At 45.1% G+C, this 24876-nt stretch overlaps 1 protein-coding gene across 4 annotated transcripts in view; it reads left to right on the top strand.

Annotated features, from left to right (window-relative positions):
• Positions 1 to 24876, top strand: part of FARP2 (FERM, ARH/RhoGEF and pleckstrin domain protein 2) — a 1344877-nt gene that overhangs the window by 13996 nt on the left and 1306005 nt on the right. The window contains exon 1 of one of the 4 annotated variants that reach the window (XM_085634161.1): positions 20200 to 20320. The exons of the other annotated variants lie outside the window; for them this stretch is intronic. The gene's annotated coding sequence lies outside the window, so the exon portion shown is untranslated. Of the gene's footprint in view, positions 1 to 20199; positions 20321 to 24876 lie in introns of those variants that run through there. 4 annotated transcript variants of the gene reach the window in all.

Consider the following 24876-nt stretch of genomic DNA (forward strand, 5'->3'; position numbering starts at 1 on the left):
GATCACAACGGGTGTGTTCAACTTGTCTCTCTGTTGAGTAGGTTCTCTCCTCACTTCTCTGTCGAGCTCTCTGCTTGTTGCCTAGTTTCTCCCTTCGCTCCTTTTCTCGCTTTCCGGCAGTGCTTCATTTCATGTTCTTCCTTCTCTTCCCACTCTCGGGTACTACTTCCCTTCACTCCTCTCTGTCCATCTTTCGATCGGTCTTTCTTTTCGCTCGACTGTCTCTTGAGCTGCCCGCTCCACCCCCGTCCCCCGCTCAGCCCCTCCACTTCTTTTGCCACCCCATGCCACCTTTTCATTTCCTTTCCCTCTTGTTGTTTCTTTTCCCCATCCCTTGCTCCCTTGAATTACTCAGCCTCTTCCACTGTTTGCTGTCTCTCCCCCTCAGAAGTCACATCATGTTACTTCACATCCTACACTGTGTCTCATGTGATGTCATGCACCCACACCCAGCAACCAGAGGACATGTTACACAGACTTTTCACATCGACCCAACACAGTGCAGGAAGGACGCTTACACCACCCACTAGCCCCAGTCAATGCATTCACTTACGACCATGCTGGGCACCCTACAAGCCAGACATCCCAGATACCCCCTATGCACATCTGGAGTCCCCAGGCCACACCCAGAAAAACAAGCATTGGCATAGCCAATAGGTCTCGCCTTTGGGACCTTATAAGTATTTAGTTATGCAGCACAATATCCTTACTGCAACAACACTAACTGTTGCATGACTAAACACTTATAAGGTCCCAAAGGCGAGACCTATTGGCTGTGCCAATGCTTGTTTCCTTTGCCTCCTGTGTTTTTGCTGGTTGTTGGACTGCGTTTTTGCTGGTCTAGATGCTTTGGGCACTTTGCCACTGCTGTTCAGTGCCAAAGTGCAGGTGCTCCCTCTGTAAATTATTGTTTTAGTAATTCCATGTTTGGTATATTTGATTTACTAGTCAGTCCCTAGTACAGTGCACTGTGTGTGACCAGGGCCTGTAAATCAAATGCTGCTAAGTGGGATTGCAGCACTGATTGTGCCACCCACATCTGCAGCCTGTGAATGGGACTCCGATCTGCCATTGCTGTATCTGTATTCCCTCTAGTGCTACCATGTCGACTCAACAAGTGGACCCACTTGCCACGCCCTACCCTTCCCTTTTCTTACTTGTTAGTCACCCCCTAAGGTAGGCCCAAGGTACCCCTGTGGGCAGGGTGCAGTGTATGTGAAAGGTAGGACATGCCCTGATAGTGAAATACTGCCAATTTCGTTTTTCACTATTGCAGGGCTACCTGTTCGCATAGGATAGAATGGGGAGTTTGCTTATAACCTCTTATAAACATAACTAGCCCTGGGAACAAGGTAGGAAAATAAAGTTTAGTATGCCTGAACTCAGAACGTTAAAATGCCCCTTTTAGTGAGGGTGTTTTTTACATTCTGTGTTTGAAAATACCACTTTTAGAAAGTAGATATTTTCTTCCTTACACATCCTAGCAGAGGTACACTGGATGGCTATTGACTGTCTGGCTTTGGAGTGACGGGCTGGGGATGGGCAGTGGCTCCAGAGAGTTTGGATGAGTCAGGGCTGGGCTGAATAGGACTGGGCTGCATTTAGAGTAGCACGGGAGATTTCATTTCTCCTGAATGGGCCTGGTCTGCCTTCCACAATGCTGTCTCCATCTCCTGCCCAGAAGCTGCACCAGAGAGGACAGAACTGGTTTTGACTAAGCACAGGGCTTCTCTGCCACCAGTGAACAAAGGATTTTGCTGTATACATTTTGGGGCCCAGACCCCACAATTTTAGATCACTTTTGGACTTTAAGAGGAACATCGTTCTAGGAGAAGAGCTGGAGAAACTGGAGGAGGAGTACTGCCCCTTTGCTTGTGCTGTCTAGGGTTGGCCTGCAGTGGCTGTTTCTGCCAAGGAGAGGAACTGTGTGTTATCCTGCTTGAGAAAGTATCTCCAAGGGCTTGAAGGGGATCTTGCCCCCTGTTCAAGAGGTCTCAGGAACAGTGAAGATCTCAGCATCCTTCTGGGCACCGTCTCTGGTTCCAGTCACCACAGAAGAAAAGGGGAACCGACTCTGTCACCGAGTCTGTCGCAGACTCCGTGTCCTGAAGGCACCGCAGAGGGCACCGCCTCACTTCGCAATGAAACCCTGGTCTCACCGACTCTGTAAATCAGCTGCTGCTTGCACCGCGTGCTGTTATCACCGCACTCTGCACCGCTTCGCTACAGGCTGCAAAGACGTCACCGACTCTGTCGCTGTCCAGCTCAAACATCAACTGACTATGTTGCCGCACTGCGACCCGCAAGCACTGCATCGAGCACCGCCTCACCCTGCTACGCAAGCCTTGGCCACACCTGCCCCGTCAACGAGCCGCTGCCTGCACCGAGCCGCGCGGACCCCGCACACTGCAACGTTTCCATCTCACATCGCAACCGCAATGGTTGCCACTGACCGGCTCGTACCATTGTGTCGCCTGCAACAGTACTGTCCCAGAGTCTGTCAACGCTTTAGCTAACCTGTACCAACGCTGTTGGCTGGAATTGTTAGACTCTGTTGTCTTCAGTATTGCGGTAGCTCCCAAAGGAGCTAACGAGTCGGAGGAACTGTGTTTTTATTTTAATTTTTGTGTTTTTTTTACTAATTTCCGGGATTTATTCTCCATAACAAACTGAAACCATGTTTTAGTTATTTACAATCACTTAGATGTGTGTTTCACGTTATTCCTGCAAATTAAAGGTTATTTTGCACAGTAACTATTTTTTATAGTATTGTATGTTGGACTCTTGTCGTTTTTGGTCTTTTGTGGTCTAGATAACGTTTTACTTATTTTTCTAAACTGGTGTGGTGTCCATTTGTAGTGTTTTCACTGTGTTACTGTATGCATGCACAAATGCTGTACAAACTGCCTCTGAGTTAAGCCTGTCTGCTTGTGCCAACCTACCAAGGGGGTGAGCTGGGGTTATTTTAGAAATGTATCCCCCTTACCCTGACTAGGAAGAAGGGTCCCTCCTTGGACAAAGGTACCTACCTCTGCAAACTAGAGACCCCTATTTCTAGCAGTGCCCCTGCGGATGTGCACTGGGGGGAGAGAAGACTGTTGACCTGATTTGCGCTGTAGGGGCAACTTAAGATGGCATTATCAGGGATACCATGATGGGTTTAAGCACGATCTTCAGCAGGACTACTCTCAGAAAGAACCAATCTATTCTATCGAAAGCTTTTTCAGCATCCAGGGAGAGGAGGCACGCCGAGGTATCCCGTCACTGGACATTATTCACCAGGTGGGACAGGCAGTGGATGTTGTCTGCCCCATGGCTCTGATGTATAAACCCGACCTGGTCTGAGTAAATCAGATGGGTAGGTGTGGCTCCAATTGGTTAGCCAGGAGTTTGGTGTAGATCTTGGCATCCGTGTTGAGCAGGGAGATAGGGCGATATGATGCGAAGAGTGATGGGTCCTTCCACAACTTGGGTATTAGAATTATCTCAGCCATGGTCATCCTAGGCATCCAGCTAGGATTGTCGGAGAAGGAATTGAAAAGGTTAAGAAAATGGTCCTGTATTTGAGGTAAAAATAAGCAATAGAAAAATACCATAAGCCCTTATAGGCTCGGGGCTCTGCCCACCGGCAGGTCCTTTATTGCCTGACGCATTTCATCCAGTGTATACGGGGCCTCCAGACTGTGTATGGACACGGTCCAGAGGCGGTCATGGGCACGAAGCAAGGAAGGGACCCACTTCTCCTTGGGATGTATCCCCTTGGCTATATAGGGTGGAATGGAATCTGTGGAATGCCTGCTGTTTGTCAGTTTTAGAGGCTTCCCACGTGCCATTCTCATTTTTGACCTTGGAGATGTGGGCACAAGAGATTCGGGTGCGAATTTGGCTGACCAGAAGGGAACCAACCTTATTCCCTCCTTCGTAATTTTTTTGCCTCAATGCAAGAAATGAGTGTTTCGCCCCCAATAAGACGAGAGTTTAAGTGCTCTTCATTCATTTGCTGGCCTGCACAAAGTAAGGCAGGGCAATGTAAGGTTGTCTTATAAGACTCTTACTTACCTTTACATGGAAAATACTGGTTGGGTTAGGTGTGTTCTGGAAAAAACTGAAGAGCGTGACCTCTGCAAAGATATGCAAATGCTTAATTCTGTTTTACAAAACATTTTAGACCCACTGCTGTAAAAACGCCTATGTTTTACTCAAACTCCTTTCACCGCTTTATTTCTCTCCTCTGCATTACTGCTAGCATGCAGAAAATTAATCTGAAACTTTGCAGTGATAGTTGGCACTTGAAATACAATGATTTTGTACACTTTTAGCAGGGTCACAACATTGAAGTGTCTGTTTTACTGATGAGAGGTATGTTGTTAAAGCTTTAGTGAAAGATCACTCAAATAGAAACTTTCTCTCCGCTTCTTCCGGCCACTTTGAGGCCACCATTGTGCTAGTACAGACTAAATGATTTACAGCATACAACTTGTTGCAATTCTCAACATAGTGTCTGGAGATTTTGAATGTAGCTTGCCAATTCTAAGCTTGCCAATCACGTGGACCTATTCGCCTCCCAATGGCTTGAGCACCTTTGAAAAGCTCTAACAAGGTTATCCCTTAAGCACAAGTAATTGGAACTTTGAGCATCATATTTCCTGAGTTGATTGTAGTGTATATATACTTTGATCAAGCGCTCTGCCCTTTTCAGAGTATTGATCACAACTTCATAGATCATTGAGGAGAATCCTGCCTGGTTTTCTTCTTTATGACACTGCAGACCATATTGTAACTTCAATTAAGTTTAAGGGGACTGAAGATCAAATGAAGGTTATCTCTGGATTCCTGCTCAATCTCCCGTCTCTTAATGTACTCCATTTGTCCAATCCTCTGATTCAAAATAAACTTTTTGTATTGATGGATAAATCTTTGGTCTGTCTATGTTCCAAGGATGGTATGGTGCTGATTTTGGCTGCACCTGTATGCAACTGGGAACAAGGACAAAATAAAAGAATAGTTATTATTTATCAGTAAGCTTCTTATTACTAAAACCTTTATAGGTGTTGTCCCTACCCGGTTGGAGGAAGGTCTCAACCCTGAGTTCAGTGATTCAGATTTCTGTTACTATTTTACCAAACTGTAATTATATCCCCAGGAAAGTGCTTCAGACCAGACTTTAATATTAGCAGCAAACAATGCTTTTTACATTATATTAGAGCTAGTGATGTGCCTGTTCATTGGAGCTGAACCATTGAGTTTTAGTGAGCTTCACTGGGGATCATTCTTAAGGCGTTGATTGGGGCCAATGGGAAGTTGGTCACCTAAGAACTTGGAGACATGAAATATGACTACCTTCTTTTTCCACATGAACAAAATATGTCATTCTTTGGATGGGACTGTCTCCTGAATGGTAAACGGGAGTGTACCCCATCCCTGAGTGCCATACAGCTTGTGAAACTGCTAGCCTAACTTTTTGCTTTGGCCCTAGCATCACACTAATCTAGCGTTCACGCAAACACCTGTCTCTGGTAATGTGATGCCCAGAACTGGTCTTATCATCTAAACGAGTGCACCAAACATGCCTTCATAGTGGGCATTGAACTACTGTCACTGCCATGGGGTCCATCACTCAAAGTGGTGGTGGCAGGTTACTGTGTGCTCTGGCTCTTTAGTGTGACCAGATCTTTTCTCCTGTGTTAGAGGGAGTGCGGTCTACTGGCTCAACCTGTGTAACTTTCCACTGTAAGGTGACACCCAGTACATTGCGCTGACTTTTCTTCTGCATGCCTAGTGCATATATGTGCATTAATTGTCTGGCAAACGTGTGGTAGTAGGATTGAGTGTGGTATCAAATTAAGTACTTGGATCAGTGGTATCATTTTGGATGCCTCCGGGTTAGCATGACACTAGATGGAGAATGAGTACAGCTTCCTCAAACTGTGAAAGTATATTGCTTGTTTTCTTGTGGCTGAAGGCCTAGACATTAAAGTGAGTGAGAATGGAGACTCCACTCTCTTTTGAAATTCAATGCTGATCTTGTAAGCAAAGGGCTGCTGATTAGTTTTTTCTGAGCACTGCCATTTGGTAGATATTAGGTGAGCGAGGTGGGACAGAAGTTTCTGTTGTTCAAGGTGAGGATATTAGTAGGGAGGGCCTACCTACCCTTGTCTGTTCCGGATTACTATGTCAGGAAGTGTGACGATAGGTGCAGAAACCTCACACTTCATTCGATACGTCTTTTAGAAGACAGCAGCATTTCTACTTTCTGTGAGAGCATCAACTTACAAGGGTGAGCAGCCAGAGAATGATATTTGAGAGTGCACCAATCTAAACCAGTTCTGAGCTCTTAGACATTTGATCCACACCCCCTACCTGGAAATTGTCTAGAAAAGAGGGATGAAATCACCCCACTTTGTTCCTGTCCAGGGTCTTCTTGACCAAGGGAGGGTGGGCTCTGCAGAGTACATGAAAAGCTGTGCTTGACTGGGGCTGCTGTCTGAATGACAGCCAGTCTTTTTCGAGTACGGCTACTTCAACTGCAGTTTGCACAGCTTGATGAGAAGAGCTGCCTAGTACCAATACGCCTCCATGGATGGTCCAAAAGAGAAGAGTGCCTGTCCCTGCAGAAGAAGAGACTGTTTAGCTATGTTCCTAGCGTGAAAAACACCAATTTACTGATTGCCCTTCAGAGAAAGCTGGAGCTGACTTGTGTCACAAGGGGTCTCCTGGTCTCCAATGTCAACCTTTGCAGTGGACAATGTACAGAAACCATCCTGTGCCACCCGGCACCCATGTGATGCCCATAGGTTTGGTGTTGCTCTTGCTGCCTAAGGAGTTGCTGTTGTCACTGAAGCAGAAGCCAAACACGGCCCAGAGGCTGCAACTGTCTAAAGAAGCAGGTCTCTCTGGTCTTGCCCTGGATACCAGAACTGCCTGTGACGAGCACGGTCAGCTCGCAGCTTGGAGGACACACGTGCCAGAATTGGTGGCTGCGGAGCTGGCCTGCAGTTCTCCTCCTCCACTGCAGCTCCAGTCGCACGTGAAACAGCCACTGAGGTCTTGTCAGTGGAGATGCCGTTGGGAGCATCAGCCAGAAGAGTGCCAGCCAATTGCAATAGCTTTAGCAGGTATTGGTGCCTTGCACAAAAGACTGAACTTCGCACACAATCTGTGTTCTGCATTGGGTTCAGACTGTTGCCTAAGTGATCCCAATAATTTGGAAATGGATTATTGAACTGACCGGCAAACTACTTCAAGTGGGTAAAGACCTAATAAATAGTATCTAGTAACCTAATCTGTGCCTATGACTACATTAGAGTAGAATTATAGACCCAATAACAACTCCTAGAATAGGGAAAGAGTGCCAAAGTTTATAAGATGTTTAGGCGGGTGTAAGGATTTAAATCCTTGCAGCTGAGCCCCTTGAATTTTCGCATTATGTTGTACTGTACTTTCTTTTTTACTAAGATGACCCTGGCCTGAACAGAGTGTTTGTGTCTGTTGGTTGACTGTCAAGTTCTGAGGTTGTGTCCCTCACATTACCTCCAAGAGAAACCTTTGACGGCTTGGCCTTGCTACACTGAGAGTGAAGGTCATAAAGTATGTACTTGATCCCATTTTCAGTGCCACAGTAGGACAAACACTTGTGGGGAAGAACCTCATCCAGAGCCCCTTTCTGACAATCATCCTGGCCATATTACTTTATATCCCGTGCCTCAGTTAACTTGACTGCAAAAAAAATTCAGGCTTTTTAAAATTCTGTAAAATTCTCTGAAATCAAAAAGAGATGAGTGAAGGGTGCAGGTGTACTCTGTTCAGGTTGCTGCATGCTTTGTGCATGTAAAACCTGGTTTAACACACTGCGGAAGTTTTGCACCTGTTCACTTTTACCGATGTACCTATTTCAGAAGCTTTGACTTTGTTCCCCCAAAAAAAGTAAACACAAAAAGGTAGAATACTTTTTGCGTGACCAAATTACTTAGTTACAAAGCTATAACCGACCACAAGGTTTTGAATACAGCAGTTTCTTGCAGTGTGTTCAGACCACCGCTCAGCATGCTCTATCAGATGTGGTTTGAGGAAGCCACCATGTGGGACTAAATAGTGTAGCTGTCTGAAAGTTTGCTATTGTGTTGTTTTTGTGTTTTTAGTTTTTTTAACACCCTTTTTAGGTTGAAGCCTACCAGTCAGCTGTGGCAAAGACATCTTGTGGACATTCAGAAAGCTGAGCTAGGAATGTTTTCCGCCTGTTGCATACCCTTGGCTTTGTGGTTTGTAACTCACACATTCTGCTTTTCTACTTGTTGGCTTTATTTGCTTTTTGAGGTTCAGTTTGAGTTTGATCCTCCTGTTGCACAAACCTTGTTGTAACCCGGCACCTCCCGCGGCCGGGAATTCCAATTTGGTGCCCACGATCGGGCACCAGGAAAAGGAGGTCGGTGGTCCAGCCCCGGTATGCAGGGGAATGCCTGCTCAGAAAGAGGAGGGGGGAGAAGGAGGAGAAGAGGACGCCACTGAGCCGGTCGGGGTGCTGCTACTGCAGAGAGAGAACCCAGAGGGGATGGAGCTGCGGAGGGAGAGAGAAGCGCTGGGGAAAGGAATCCGGGAAGAAGACGCCCGACCAAAGAACCGCCTAGAGGTAAAGGACCCAGAGTCAATCCGGCCTGAAGAGGAGGATGGCGGTGAGGCTCCCCCTGCCACAACCATGGAGGGCCGTGGCCACAGGCAAGCGCCTTTCTTTACTTATTTTTCCACGGGTTGGTGGAGGTTGGAGTGGTGAAGGGCATCTGTATGTGCATATGCACCAAGGTCCTTATTCCCTCCACTCATCCCCCGAAACCTTGCACAACACAGCCACTTTTAACCCTGCAACATCCGACCCCAGGTGACAGTACACTGACTGCCTCAACCCCTGAATACCTGATCCCTGTCTGTCTTTTTCCTCAGAGGGCCTGGTCTACTGACCCTTCTCCCTACATCCAGTGGGGCTGGAAGAACAGAACACGAGGACGTCTCCTAGCAAGAGAACGGGAGGGATAGACTGACCTAGAAGTCTAGAGACTGAGACGAAGGACAAAGAGTCCTCCAGCTTATATGATTTATTGTCTTTGCTGAACCTTTGCTTTGCTTCCACGTATTTCTTTTGATTTCACCATTACCACTATTCCTGACTCGCTGTTCTGTATAACCATGCGACCACACTTGTTTACTGTATTCTTCCACAAACATGCTTTATGTAAATGGGCCTTTAAATCTTGTTCTTATCTTGTCACATTTGTTGTGCATTCAAAGACTGAGGTCAACTGTCAAGCTGCGTCTTCCAGGGAGCTTGGTGTTTAGTTTTATTTCTCTGACTTCTAAGTGAGAGGATTTATGTGACAATCATGCTGGCTAGTGGGGGTGTGCTTGAGGGGAAGGCTGTACAGATGTGATTTTTGTTTTCCAGACTACAAAATTGAAACGTCTGTAAATGAACTGTGCTGATGATCAAATTAATGCATTGGTGATGACATTTCCACACATCTTTTGTGCACTCCAATCTACACCATTTACTCCACAATACACCCCTCCACACCACTTACACCACTTACTCCACTCCTCTCCAATCTGTTCCACTCAACTCCACTCTACTTCACTCCAGTCTACCCCAACCCAATTTATCCACCCCACTCAACTCTACCCCAATCAACTCTACCCCACTCCAATCTATTCTACTCTAATCTACCCCACTTCAGTATAACCTATTCCACTCCAGTCTACCCCAGTCAACTCCTCTGTGATCCAGTCTACCCCACTCCACTGAATCCACCCCAATCAACCCCACTGTACTCTACCCCAATCTGCAGCACTCTGCTCCAGTCTACCTCACTCCTCTCAACTCCAATCTACCCAATCCACCCAACTCCAATTTACCCTCATCCAAATAGCTCCACTCTAGTCTACTGCAGTCCCAATTTACTCCACTACAATTTACCCCACTCCACTGCAATCTATCCAACTGCTATCCACTCTAATATACCACACTCCACCCCACTCACCACAATCTACCCCTCTCCAATCTACCACACTCCCATCTGACTCAATTCACCCCTCTCAAATCTTCCACACTCCAATCCATCCAATCTACCCCACTCCACTCGAATCTACCCTATTATACCAAGCTCTGCTTCGCTCGTATCTATCCCATTTCCACCCCACTCAATCCAGCCTAATCAACCTCATTGCACTCCAATCTTCAGCACTCCAACCAAATCTACAGCACTCTGTTCCAGGCTTAGCCAGTCTACCCCATGCCACTCCAATACACCCCACTCACATCTAACCCAATTCACCCCACCCCAATGTACCCCCTTCCAACCCACTCCTATCTACCCCAGTCCAGTTTACCCGACTCCATTCCTATTTACCCCACTCCATTCCAAACTCCACTGCAATTTACCCAACTCCTCTCCACTCTACCACTCTCCACCCCATTCTACAACACTTCACCACTCTCCACCCCATTCTACAACACTCCACCACAATCTACCCAACTCCAATATACCACAATCCACACCACTCAAATCTACCAAACTCCAATACACCCAATCTATCACATTCCACGCCACTCCTATCTACCCCACTCCAATCTACCACACTCACTCAAATCTCCCTACTCCATTCCAGTCTAACCCACTCTACTGCACTGCAATCTACCTCACACCACCCCAATCCAAACCTACCCAATCTACTCGAATCCAACCCACTCCACTCGAACACCATACATCTGATCTACCTCACTCTGCCCCAATGTTCCCCACTCCATCCCACTTCACTCTACCCCCACTCCACTCCAGTCATCCCTCTTAATTCTACCCCACTCTACTCTCTTAATTCCACTCTAACCTACTCTAATCCACCCCCCTCTTCTCCTACCTAATCTATCTCTCTCAACTCCAATCTCGACTCCACTCCAATCTATCCCACTCCACTCCACCCCACCCCACCCCACCCCAATATATGCCACTTCGATCAACCCACTCCAGTTCACCCCTCTCCACGGCAATCTACCACAATCCATTCCTTTCTACCCTACTCCACTTCAATCTACCACATGCCACCGAAATCTACCACAGTCCAGTCTAACCCACCGCATCCCAATCCAACCCACTCTAATCTACTCTACCACACTCCACTCCAAGCAAACCTACTCCAATCTACCCCATCCAATCTGCCCATCTCCAATATACCCCCACACAACTCTATGCAATTCCACTTCAATCTCCTCCACCCCTCTCCAAAAGTCCCCACTCCTATCTATCCTACTCCAGTCTACCCCACTCCCAGTGTATCCCTCCCCAATCTACCCTACCATAATCCACTCCAATCTACCCCATTCCACTTCATACTACCCCACTCTGCTCCAATCTAACCCTTACAAAACTAAAACAGTACCCTTTATAACCATGCAGTAACCATACACATTCATGTATTCATTCATTCAAGCAAAATATGCCACTGGCCTATATAACAAAAACTACGTACGTCAGTTGAGCACAGTTAAAAATTAAACCATTCCAAAAACCGAACGTATTAAAAAAGCATAATTTTTTTTATTGTTCTATACAAAAAAGTGGGATTAGCCTCCACAATTTTTAAAAAAACAATTAAAAACAATTCATATACAGAAAAGTCAAATCCTTGCCACTCCGATCAACTCCACTACAATCTACTCTATCTGACCTGCCCCACTCCAATATACCCCATTCCCCCACTCCATCCGACCCCAGTCTACTCTACCCAGTCTACCACCAACCATCCCAGTCTACAACACTCCACTCCATTCAATCAAGTCCACTCCACCCAATCTACCCCACTTTAGCCTAACCCATTCCACTTCACTCTACCCCGATCCAATCTACCGCCATCTTCCGCACTCCTCCCCAATCTTCCGCACTCCACCCCTATCTGTCCCATTCATATATACCACAATCCACCCCACTCCAATGTACCCCAATCCAACTTACTCCACTTTACCCAAATCCAATTTACCCCACTCCAGTACAAAGCTCAATTGCAATCTCCCTAACTACTTTCCACTCTAATCAACCACACTCCTCTCCAGTCTACCCCACTCCACCACAATCCACCCCACTCCAATCTACCACACTCCAATCCACCCAGTCTACCCCACGCCACTCTAATCTACCCAATCCACTGCACTTAACTCCTAGCTACCACACTCCACTCAAATCTGCCATACTCCATTCCAATCTAACCCTCTCCACCGAACTCCAGTCCTCCACAACCCACTCTAATCCAATTTAGCATACTATATCCAATCTTCCCCACTCCACTCCAAACTAACTCACTCCAGTCATTCCTCTTTATTCTACCCCACTCCACTCTTCCCCAATCAATCTCCCTCCACTGCAATCTACCCCACTTCAACCTATTCACTCCAGTCCACCCCTCCACAACAGTCTGCCACACTCCATTAGTTCTACCCAATCTACCCTACTCCACTTCACATTAACCTACCACATGCCACCCAAATGTACCCCCTCCAGTCCAATCAAACCCACTGCACCCCAACCCACCCTAATCTACCCAATCACACTCCTCCCAAAAGTTTCCATCTTTTCGATTTCAATAACTTTTATTGGTTTTCAAACGCAAAACAAATAAAAGGACACAGAGCAAAGAAATTAAAATACAGCAATTCATCAAATGTCACATTGATAAAGGCAGTAGATGAGCTAGTTTTACAAGTGATACAGTGACGATTAATGAAGTGGCCAACCGGACTGGAGAGAATACATATGTTAAGTTAATTAACTAGCCAAAATACAAATATCTCACAAGAGCTAGCAAATATAGAATACAGAGACAATTTTGAGTACTCATGTTGGTTTAACCGTTGCAGACTAATGTACATTGGGTCCGTTGCAGGGGTTTAAATAGTGATCGATGAGACCAAGGTTCAAAAGTATCCATTGTATCATTAGTAAGAGCATGTTTCATAATATAAACATTTCTGGTGGATTTCCTTTATCCTCCTTAAAGCGTGAGGAGAATCGAAAGAGAAAACGATGACAGTAAAAAAATAAATACTAACTAATGAAATGAAGTAAAGGAAAAGAATGAGCTCGGGGTCAAGGGGCACACCTATAAACTAGTGTTGGATGGTTCATTGATCTAACCTTATTCTGATAGCTTAACTGTCGCTGAGTCCTAGTTGGGCTGCTTATATTTTCGCTGAGGCGGTCTGCGATTTAGTATGGTGGTAATCACGTTTGGGACGGATACTTCAAGGGGATTTAAAAACCATAGAGGCAGAATCAAGCGATTTCCGTGTTTTCCTGTTTTTAGGTTTCCGAGGGGAGGTATTTCAGTCAATATTGTGTGCTCCTCTTGAGAAGGTTAGCCATTCTTGCCATTTTTTTAATGACATTTTCTTAAAACCTTTCCAGTTACACAGGACTATTTTACAGGCCAAGATCAGCATTAAGTCAATCAGAAAGCTGTCATCCTCTCCCGTTAGGTCCGGATCCAGGAAGCCTGCTAAAATATATGATGACTCTTTAACTGATGAGATGTTGAATGTCTGGGTGATGTATTTGAAGTTTTTATTCCAAATGTTTTGTAGCATTGGACACAATAGGAGCATGTGTGATAAGTCACCTGTTTGAGAGTTGCAGTTCCAGCATCGTGGGGACTGGACTAATTTAATCTTGTATAGTCTGGCAGGGGTGGCAGCTTGGGCGGGAGCACTACTCAAATGGGGTGCAGCAGAGGAAGAGACACTACGAGAGGAAGAGGTAAAGGGCACCCGTAAACATCCAATATCCATAGAATGGGCGCAGCTCCTAATTCACTTCAAGCAGGAGCGAGAGCAGATGGGGAAACACGGGAAATGACGCAGCCTGCTCCCCACACACCCCCCTTCCTTTCCACCACCACTCAGGACCCAATAACAATGATAGCGGTACAACAGACAAGTAGAAGAATCAACTAGGAGAGATGGGCGAGACCCCCTGAGTTTATCGCTCGCCCTTATGAAGACCCACTTCCCCCCTAGATCACCTCGGGACGCATCCGACGTACCTACACACAGTCAACGCGCCACCCACCACGACCGCTTATCCTTGCCCGCCCTACATGTACTCCTCCCCCCCCCCCCATGCTCCTCTTATTGATTTCCCTCCTCCCCTTTTTTCTTTATCCTTCTTTATTGTTTTTCCTCTCCTTCCCACAGTTCATAGTTAATTCCATCGGCAGTTCAAAAACCGATACACTAGTTAAACGGAATAGATGTTCACATACGTCATAAGGGAAGAGCTACACAGACAGAAACGGAGAGAACGAGCTAACCCTAGCTTTCACGTGACACACCGGTACAGTCGCAATGGTGCACAATACAGCCCATTGGAACAAACCAGTAGTAGATTTACGATCTTAGCAAGGTCAAGGGGTTCCGGGGACTAGGCAACCAAGGTAATCACCCTTCGTAAACAGTAATGATACTTTACAATGATGTAAAAAGTGATTCATCGATGATATATTTGATGTACATTATGGAATGTTGTATGCAAAACCCTAATAAAAAAATTCAAACAAAAAAATATAGTCTGGCAGGGGTCCAGTAGTTCCTATTTATAATCATGAATTTTGTTTGTGAGAGAATAGGGGAGATTTTGTGTTTGAAAGGCATCATATGTATTTGTGTCCAATCTAGTGTAATTGCTTTGCTGTTCGGTTATGTCTCCCACTTGCTACGTTAGTCAAATGATGCTTACTCGGAACGGGGAGTAATAACTTATAGATCCTTGAGACCGTGTGACCAGCGTTGAGCAATTTGGATAGCTTGGAAGGGAGCGAGGGGATGAGTGAATTAGAGTTTAGTTTGGAGATCTGTACTTTAAGTTTCAGGAACTCGTAAAAGTCTAATTCAGTTAAATCTTTTTCATATTTAAGGGCAGAGAAGGGGATGGGTGAGTCATTATTATAAAGGTCCATGATAAAGTTAATGCCTTTATGGGACCGCTCTCTCCAGAATCTTGTTTTCTTATTTATTTTTATCAAAGGATTGTGGGTGTATTTGAAGCGCCCATTTTTAATTTGGGTAATGTGTCCAGCCGTGCCAAAGCTTTCTTCGTGTTTAAAATGACACATTTAGAGTGCTCCAATAGAGAGACCTGCATTGTTATAATTGCCAGAAGGGGGATCTCCTTGATAAGTTATAGTTCTAAGTCTAGCCATTGGAGTCTGTAATCAAGTTTGTCCCTTGGTAGTTCCTTAGGTTTGGTATGCCTACCCCTCCATTGTTTTTGGTGAGTCTAAGCTTATTTAAGGAAATCCTCGCTTTTTTTTCCCTTGCCATCAAAATTTACTGATAACTTTACCTATCTTCTTTAAGAAGTTATCTGAGAGCATCATAGGAAGCATACCAACAAGATAATTTATGAGAGGCGATATCATCATCTTGATCATTTCTATTCTCCCCCACCAAGATAGGAATTTGGATGACCATCCCTCTAAGAGGTTCGAATTTTTTTTTAATGGATTGTAGTTACACTTTCCTCAAGTGTGGAGATAAGATCGCTTGAGAATTCTATGCCTAGGTATTTAATTGTACCTGGCTGCCATGTCAACCCTGAATCTCCCAGGATCCGCATAAATTAAGTAATTTAACCTCTGTCTTATCCTTATTGAGGGTGTAGCCCGATACTTCTGCATAGTCATGAATTGATTTCATAAGGGCCAGGATAGCTAGGGCTGCTTCTTTGGATCCCACCAATATATCATCTGCATAGGCCGCGACCTTGAATGAGGAGGAGTTGGAGGAATGGTTCAATATCCAAGAGGAAGAGAGATGGGGACAGTGGGCAACCTTGTCTGGTACCTTGTCTTAATGGTAAGGAAGCAGAGCGTGCTCCTTCCCCCCCCCCCCCCCCCCCCCCGCCCTCACTCTAGCCCTCAGACTATGGTACAGTGCCATGATCATCTGGATCAAATGATCTCCTAGGTTGAATTTCTTGGGTGTTGCGTTTAGGAACGGCCAATCAACTTTATCAGACGCTTTTTCTGCGACCAGCGTCATGGCAACAGTAGGGGAGTTAAGTAGTTTTGCTGTTTAGATTGCACGGCAAAACATTCTGGTGTTGTCAATGGACAACCTATGCTTTAGGAATCCTGTTTGTGACGTATGTATAAGTTTAGCAATGTGTTTTTGTATTCGATTGGATAAAATTATGGCATATATTTTACAGTCCAGATTTATGAGTGAAATTGGTCTGTAATTCTTTGTCAGTAATACGCCGATGCCCTCTTTTGGGATAACGGTAATTATTGCTTCCGCTAGGGTACCAGTTATTTGTCCAGAAGAGACGAATTGGTGATAGAGGAGTAGTAGCGGATCACACAAGTGCTCTTCAAATATTTTATAAAAGGATATATTACCCGTCAGGGCCCAGTGCTTTACCTGTTTTAAGTTTCCTAATGGCTGCCTTAAGTTCTTCCATCGTAATTGTACCATTAATAAAATCCCTTTCCTGATAACTTAAAGGGTTAATTGAAGCCTCCTAAAGATATTTCTGTATCTTGTGGAGTTTCCCTTCGGGGTTGGGGCTACATAGTTTTTGCCATTTTGTTTGGGTTTGTGTGGACGGTTTCTTCCTCATCATTGATCACGTTTCTTTGGCATTTGAACTTTAAATAAGAGACCAGTGATTTGCCAGCTTTATTCGCCTCACAAAGGCGAAGACTTCTTTATTTATTTATCCAGATACCCGCTCTTGTGCTAATTATCTTATTGTATTCGTATTTTTTTGGATCATTATTTTTAATTTGCATTTTTTCCAGTCTTGAGATATCTTTCTCTAATTACAGTAATTGTGAGTTTGCCTCTTTATTCATGTTGGCCTTGATTTTTATAATTATTCCTCTAACAGTGGATTTTAATGCCTCCCATCTTGTGAGGTGAGAGGTGTCATTCTCTTTGTTGTCAATTAGGTAGTTTTTGATTGTATCTTCAATTACTTTTTTGTTTTCAAGAGAGGCTAATACCTCATCATTGAATTTCTAAAGAGGTTCCTTGTTCTGTGTGGTTGGGTCTGTGAGAGTTAGTGTGATACAGGAGAGATCGGATACCACTTTTGGTTCTATGTTTGATTGTTTGACCCTACTTATGATGTTCCCTGAAATTAAAAAGCAATCTATATGGGAGTATGAGTTGTGGGGGAAAGAGTAAAATGTGTCGTCCCTTTCAGTCGGGTTCTGTAATCTCCAAGCATCTAGCATATTGAATCTATTACAGAGGTGAATGAGCGCTTTGTGTGATTTGTTCACTTGGAATTTGCAGGAAGGGTTCCTGTCTAAACATGGATCCAGTGGGAGGTTGAAGTCACCTGCAATAATTGAGGGGGCAGTGTCTCGAATCATGTTGATATTCTCCTCTAGGTCCTCCCAGAAATCACTGTCGTCATTCGTAGGAGCTTAAATATTAGTTACGAAAAGGACAGAGTTCTCGTTCTGTAGCTTCGAGATAATCCATCTCGCTTGTTTATCTGAGTGTGATAATAAGTCTATTCTAGATCTGTTTGAGATCACGGTTATGACCCCATTTGTTTTCCCTATGGCACTAGAACATAGAACCTCAGTGTATTGACTGCCTTTCAGCGATTCTGCGAGTTTGTCGAGTTTTGTCTGCTGTAGAAGAATGATGTCCCCCCTCTGCTTATAGATATAATCCATATTTTTTTTTTCTTTTGACCGGGTGGTTCAGGTCCTTAACGTTTAAAAAGACAATTTTAAAATATTTGAGTAAGGAATTCATTATTATGGTTATAAAATGTTGTTGTCTAACGCACGAGTATTCACAACAGAGCACGGAATGGAATGATTAAGACTCGGTTTAAGTCTCGGTCTAAGTCTCAGTCTATGGTGTCCAGAAACAGCCACCGTGATTTCTGAAATATTCTGAGCCTTAGGAGAACTATGGTTGAGTAGAGGCATGAAGCCCCTTTGGTGGGATTGGGGATTGGAGGTATATAAGAACCTTGTGCCCCTTTGACCACCGAGCAGAAAAAAGAAATAAAAATGAAAGAAACCTATACTGTAAAAGAAGATGAGCTGCAGAAGCAATTATAAACAACATCAAACCCCACCCTCTATCTCCCATCCGTCCCAACCCTCCCTCAAAAAGAACAGCAATAGACGTGGCGATTGCAAGAAAGTGACAACTCCCTCACAGGTACAAATATAACATTGTAATGTTGATCAAACTCTTTTAATAATCAAGATCATGTGTAATTATGTGTGACGACGCAAGACCGGGATGTAGGTAGGAACAAAATTGTATCTAAACAAAATTACACCATTCAGTTGATCTGGGGTGAGTAAGTGAGTCTTGTACGTCCTTGCTAGGATATGTTCACTCTGCCATAATGGATTTCACTTTTCCTTAAATTATATGATTAACGGGTCACGGTGGTCTGGTTAGAGACCCAGATAACGGTTAGAGACATTATAGTTTCAGGTGTTATTTGATTAATTTGTTTCATTTCATCTCTTGGATGCTGGCCAGTGTAGTGTATGTAGTGGATAATCTCGACAGACGGATCCTGGCAGATTCTGTATCCCCAGGTAGAAAATCTCATCTGAAAGTTGCTGTAATATAGAGCATATAGCCTATAGTAGTTAGTCTCAGCTGGTGGATATTGTCTTATATAATAGATAACTACAAAATGTTATATTGTTGGACTGCTTGTCTGCAGTGGCCTAGATAGTGAGTCGGGTATCAGGGTGTATGTTTGGTGCGGTAGCGGGGACAGGACCAGTGGCAGTCACCCGTTGGGCACGCGATCAGTTGACGCATTTGCCATGCTGAGATGGTTGCCGGTATGAGGGATCTATGCAACCATTTGGTTTGATGTGATTTTTCACAAGAAGTCTGTATTGGAACCCCAAGAGCCCTGAAGAAGTTGCGTGACTTGATTGCAACGAAACATGTTGGCTTTGAAATTGATTATGGTTTGATTGAAACCATTTTTAGTTGGGACGGCTTACAGCACAAAATAAAGTTACGCCAAGCTAGTAAGTCCTACCCATTTTTGAATTGTGAGAATTGTTGGTTTGATTCTCACATGGGGTCCTTTGGGCATTAATATTGACACTATGCACTAACAGCTTTTTTATTTTGACTGTTTTCCTTCTCTTTACTTTATTGGGTTGGAGACTTCCACGATAGAATACACACATTTTTCTAGTAGGGGAGAAAGTAACCGATAAGTGGGTGTGCAGGCGAGTACCAGCCAGCAACCCCCCTGGTGTTACGACCGTGAGGGGCTTTCTTCCCTGTCTCTCTTTTTTTTTCTTTTTCTTTCACTTGTTCAGTATTGGTGGTGAGACTGATGGTATGTTGACATTTTTTGGTTGAGAAATTGACGCACCATGACACTTGTTGACTATCAATGAGGAGTATACATGTGAGAGGGTTACAAATATGGGAAACCCCTCCAGTGTCAACAGTGATGAGTAGGGTGTGTTTTTTGGTCAGGCCACTGTTTTGATGTTTTTGTATGTTTGGTGAGCCATAAACTCGTGGACTGTCTGAACAGCTACAATTAGCAAATGTTTTAGAGATGGCATATTTTGTATCATATGAGGGAAGCATAGTAATTATAGCAAGTAACTCCGGTTGTAGTGAATCTTAGGAGAGTATTAAAAAAAGAAATTCTTTAATAAGAAAAAATGTAACCTTTGTGACTTACTCGCATACATTTACTCTACTGTAAGGCTAACAGAGTATATAAAACATGGGTGTATACAACCGTAATTCCTGCATCAACGTTGATTTTTAGACCCAGGCTCCAGTATGTTAGATGTGTCCATTGGGTGCTCATTGAAGCTGTCCAGAAACTGTTTAAGAGCTGCGCCATCATTAAAAAGACCAGGTGTGCTGTGAGCCCCCACCCGATACCTTCCTGGACCCGCAAAGGAGTATTGTAAGCCCATCTCTTTCATTCTGGGACGAAGAGCTAGGAAACTTTTCCTTGTATCAACTGTGGCCTTGGAGTAGGCTTGTGAGACGAAAATTGTGTTTTTGTTCCAAAGCAAGTGATTTTGTTTCCTCATGAATGAGACTATAACATCAAGGTGTTGGAATCGTAACGGTTTACAAACAATGGGTCTGGGTTGAGATTGCTTTTGATTCTTCCTGGTAGGAACTCTGTGAGCCCGATCGAACTCCATCGGTTTGTCAAATTTAAGCTTCGTCATCAATGGTATCCACTTTTCTAGAAAGACAAGGCATCCACCTGCTTCGTCCTCATTTCCATCTGGAATTCCAAAGGTACGGAGATTCCCCCTTCTGTTTCTGTCTTCCAATTCTGCAATCTGTTTGCCAAATAATTGCGATTTTAGATCTAGACTTGTGACTGCTTTCTTTGTGGTGACCATCTTTAATCTACCCCATCCAATCAGCCCATCTCCAATCTACCCCACTTCAATGTACCCCAATCTACTCCACTCAATCGACCCCCACCCCATAACAATTTACCGCACACCACTCTATCCAACTCAAATTCAATCTGCTCCACTCCAAACGTCCCCACTCCTATCTGTCGCATTCCAATATACCGCGCTTCACTCTACCACACTCTGCCCTAATCTACCCTCTAATCTACTCCTCTTCACTCCACTCCGATCTCCTCCTTGCCATTCCAATCTACCCCTTGCCACTCCAATCTACCCCAATATATCCTAATCCACTCTATCCGATCTGCCCCATTCCCCCACTCTTCTTTGATCTACTCAATCTACCCCAAACATTCTATAACTATATCTACAATTGCTTCACTAGCTTCACTATTGATTGACTATATAATCTCGGCAAATCTCCTGGAAACCGCCCTGCTTGCACAAAACACTGTGATTCAGGATGAAACAGAAGAACACACACACAAATCCTTTGAGAAGCTATTTATTTCAGACTACAGCTGCTTCCATGCAAGTGCAGGGTGCATGTAAAACCCCAAAGCAGACCTATGTGTTTCGGCCGTAGCCTTCTATGGTTTAAAGTACAACAACACTTGAAAGCCAGGGTTTAATTTATTCAGCTCTAATCTACATATACTACCTTAATTTATGCATTTATATACCCCCAGGTAATTGTGTATCTATATCTTTATTACTTTTGGATCTATATATTTATTACTTTTTATTTATTGATTTCTTCTAATTTAGCATATCCAGTGCACTGCCTGATTTTTCACCATATACCGCTCTCAATATATCCTCTACCTCAACTCTCTGACAAATCTCAAACCTCTTTCTGCTACTCTTTCCAATGCACTACCCTATTTATCACCCTATACCTCTATGAATATATCCATCAACTCCACTTTCTTCGCAAACCCCATACCACTACTATGATTTCCCCAAATAACCCTTTTTTAGACTCTTCCCTACTCCACCCCTCCTTGAATCATCTCGTACCTCTTTTTACTATACTGACCCTCCAAAACAAGCTTTTCTAAACCCTCCCTCTGTTTCTCCCTCCACCTCCCTTTTACTCATCCACCTCCCTTTTAATCCTTCCCAAACCCCCTCCTACTGCTATGACCTCCCCCCCCCCCCCCAAAAAAAAATTCAAAATCTTTCCCCGCTATCCCTCCACTATCCTTCTCAATCCAAATAACAGACTAACATGTCCCCCACTCGAATTAAATTCCTATTTCACTATACTAATTCAACATTAATCCTTTGACTTCCGGAGTAGTGTGCTACTTGCCGAAAAAGCACTTCAACACCTCATCAAGGGTAGCAAGTGTTACATAAATGCAGATACAATACAATACAATACCCTACTATAATCCATCAAATCTACCCCACTCCACTCCTGTCTATCCCACTCCAATCTACCCCAATCCACCCCACTCTTCCCTATCTACCCCACTCCATTCTAATCTGTCACAATATATTCCACCCCAATCTACTCCACACCAGTCCACCCCACTCCAAACTACCCCCCCCCATTCCATTCTACCCTACTATAATCCACTCCAGTCTACCTCACTCCACTCCAGTCTTCCCAACTCCGCTCAAATCTGTGAGAAGTTGGCCTGGCATATGCTGTCCACTAGTTATAGTGGGCACCTTACACCAGTCCAAACAACCCTTATTGATGATAGGTTTAAAGACAACCTTTATTGAAAGCTATCCTAGTGGTAGCTATGGAGTGGAGCCTTCAGGCTAAGTCTTGAAGGAAGGTAAAGCAGCTTGGTTTACCAGATTATAACCTCCTGAGTTACAAAATGAAAGGAGAACCACACAAGGTATATATATTAAATATATGTATTTATTTCTAAACCCTCTCTACTAACCTCTTTATGAAGTTAGAGGGCAAGGCACACAATAATACAGTTCCAAAACATCAGTAAATAGCACAATATACAATGGGCCCTAGGGGCGGACCAAACCACATATTAAGATAGTGGTATAAGAATCACGACTTGACTAGACACAAGGCCAAGAGCCTGTAGAAACGCTGGGACACCAAGGAACCACCCACGGGGTCCGTGTGCAGTGTGAGAACCCACCCGTGAGCTCCGTTAGTTTCTGTGGGCAAAGTCGCGGTTGGAATTTTAAAGTTCAAGGACACTTAGGAGTGAACTAGGAACAAACCCTTTTGGATTTAGATGGTTCTAGGGCCAACACCCACGGGAGCACCGGAGTACTTGTGTTACCTTACCCAGGGAAGCCGGGTGCATAGGTTTCAAAAGGTGTTGGGTTGTGATGTCGTTTTCAGTGGCAGCTTGCTGAAAAGTGCTGCTGCCGGGATGATGAGAAGTGTCCGAGGAGATCCAAGCCTGGATCGAAGATGTGAAGAACCTGAAAGCAGAGGGGACAGAGTCTGGGTCACTTGCCAGTGACCAGGGGCACGATAGACGAATGCCCATCGATGTCCAGTGTTTCAGGTGCGAAGAGGTGAAGCTTGACTCTGCGGCCACGAGGACCAGGAGGCGTCGAGGACAACCAGGAGCTGGATTCGAGCGGTCCCACGAAGGATGTCGAGTGCTGCGGTGTCGGTGCCTGGATTGGACCCAACAAGCCTTGGCAACAGCAACCTATGCAAGAAGAGAAATTATGCTTCGGTGCGGACCAGCAAGGTCCTGGGGACTCCCCAAGTGACGGAGAGTCAGGGCACATCTGGAGCAACCAGGTAAGCCCAATCAGAGTTAGAGTTGCCTTCGCAGGGACCCACCAGTCGACGGACTAGGGATCGCGAAGGGACCTCAAGAGAAAACACAAAGGGCCAGCTCACGGAGCACTCGTGGAGTGTAGGCGGGCAATCTTCGGTGCAAATGCTGCTCGGGGTCTGGGCTACAAGTAACCCAAAGCTCAGCTTCAGGAGTCGCTGGCAAGCTGATGCTTCTGGAAATGGTCGCGGTGTCCAGGGGTTCGGGTTGCACAGTCTTCCACATGGGATACGGGCCTCAGAATTGCTGAGTGTGCAGATCGACCTCAGAGACCACGGAAACCCACCTCCTGTGTTGCAAAATTCTTCGGAGTCCAGCGGGAGATTCAGAGATGCAAACCGGACCGATGCATCTTTGGTGCCTGCCAAGCAGGGGAGTAACCCCTTTACTCCAAGGGAGATTCTTCAGTCATCTAGTTCAGGGTAGATCGTCGAAGTTCCAGGATTCAGTGTCAGTTTCGTCCAAGTGTAATCTAAAGTCATGTTGCAGGGGTTCCTTTCTTATACCCAAGGAAGGGGTTGGACATACTCTGGGGACCCACCTATGGGAGGGACAGGAAAGAGGGGTGGCTACACCCATTTTCTTAGTCCAGTTTCGTGCCAGTGCAGGGGCTGGTAGCCCCTGCAAACGGTTTGAGCTGGACTATGCACCGGGACACCAAATGTGCCCCCAGTGCAGACTTCAAAGCACTCTTGGAGTGCACCCACCCAGCCCTGATACACTAATGCCTGTCTGGGAGGTGGTGACGCCTCCCTGTGACAGGAAACCTATTGTCCAGGCCTCCCCTGCCGGAGTTTCAGTCAGCAGCAGGAGGCCAGACCCGTGTCTGTGGCTGGCAGCATCCATTTTGTGATGCCTGGGCTCTGTTAGCTGGTACCGGGTATACCGGTGCTGTCATGGCTCTCCCTCTAGAAGGGTGGGATCATACTCCCACACCAGTTACTGGTGTGGGGGTATGATTTCAAATTGTTTGACACCAAACACAACATGTTTCCGTGCAGCCATTCCAAAGTTAGCCTTTACCGTTTAGTTATAATGCACTTAAGAGTATATTGTTTGGTTGCATCACAAACAACTCCGAAATGAAGATTCTTTTTTTTTTCTTTTTTTCCAAAACCTTTATTCAGCATATGACGTCAGTACACAGCATAGTGCCTACAACCACAAGTGGAAGCAGCGTGCTATAAGAAGTGAAAAGCAGTGGTGTACACAGCGGTTCGCCTACAACCCAAAAAGGGCCGGCCGCGTCACGGTAATTGCAGGTTTGCAGTTTGATAGCACAAAGGAACCCAATCCCCGACAACTTTGCAGAACAACTTAAACAAAACCCCGCCCCGCTAGCCTCACAGTGAGAGTGATACAGAAGGTTAACACTGCGTGTTGACGCATTGAGCACCTAAAATAATAAAACTCAGTCTATCTGGATGGGGAGGGGGGGGCAGCCTCGCCCGGTAGCTGTGGGGTCAGTAGCAAGTAGGTCTTCAGGGGCCCCCAAATGTCCCGGGGCCGGGAAGCCGGCGGCAGAAGGTCAGAGTACAAGGCAAGCTGATCCTGCCAAAAAATCATTGTCTCTAGCCAATCTTTGAACTTAGGCGCCCTCCCTCTGCCCCATCTGCAGGCCACCCTCCACTTGGCAAGAAGGAAACAG

The sequence above is a fragment of the Triturus cristatus genome, chromosome 11 (genome assembly GCF_964204655.1).
Source record: "Triturus cristatus chromosome 11, aTriCri1.1, whole genome shotgun sequence".
NCBI lineage: Eukaryota > Metazoa > Chordata > Amphibia > Caudata > Salamandridae > Triturus > Triturus cristatus.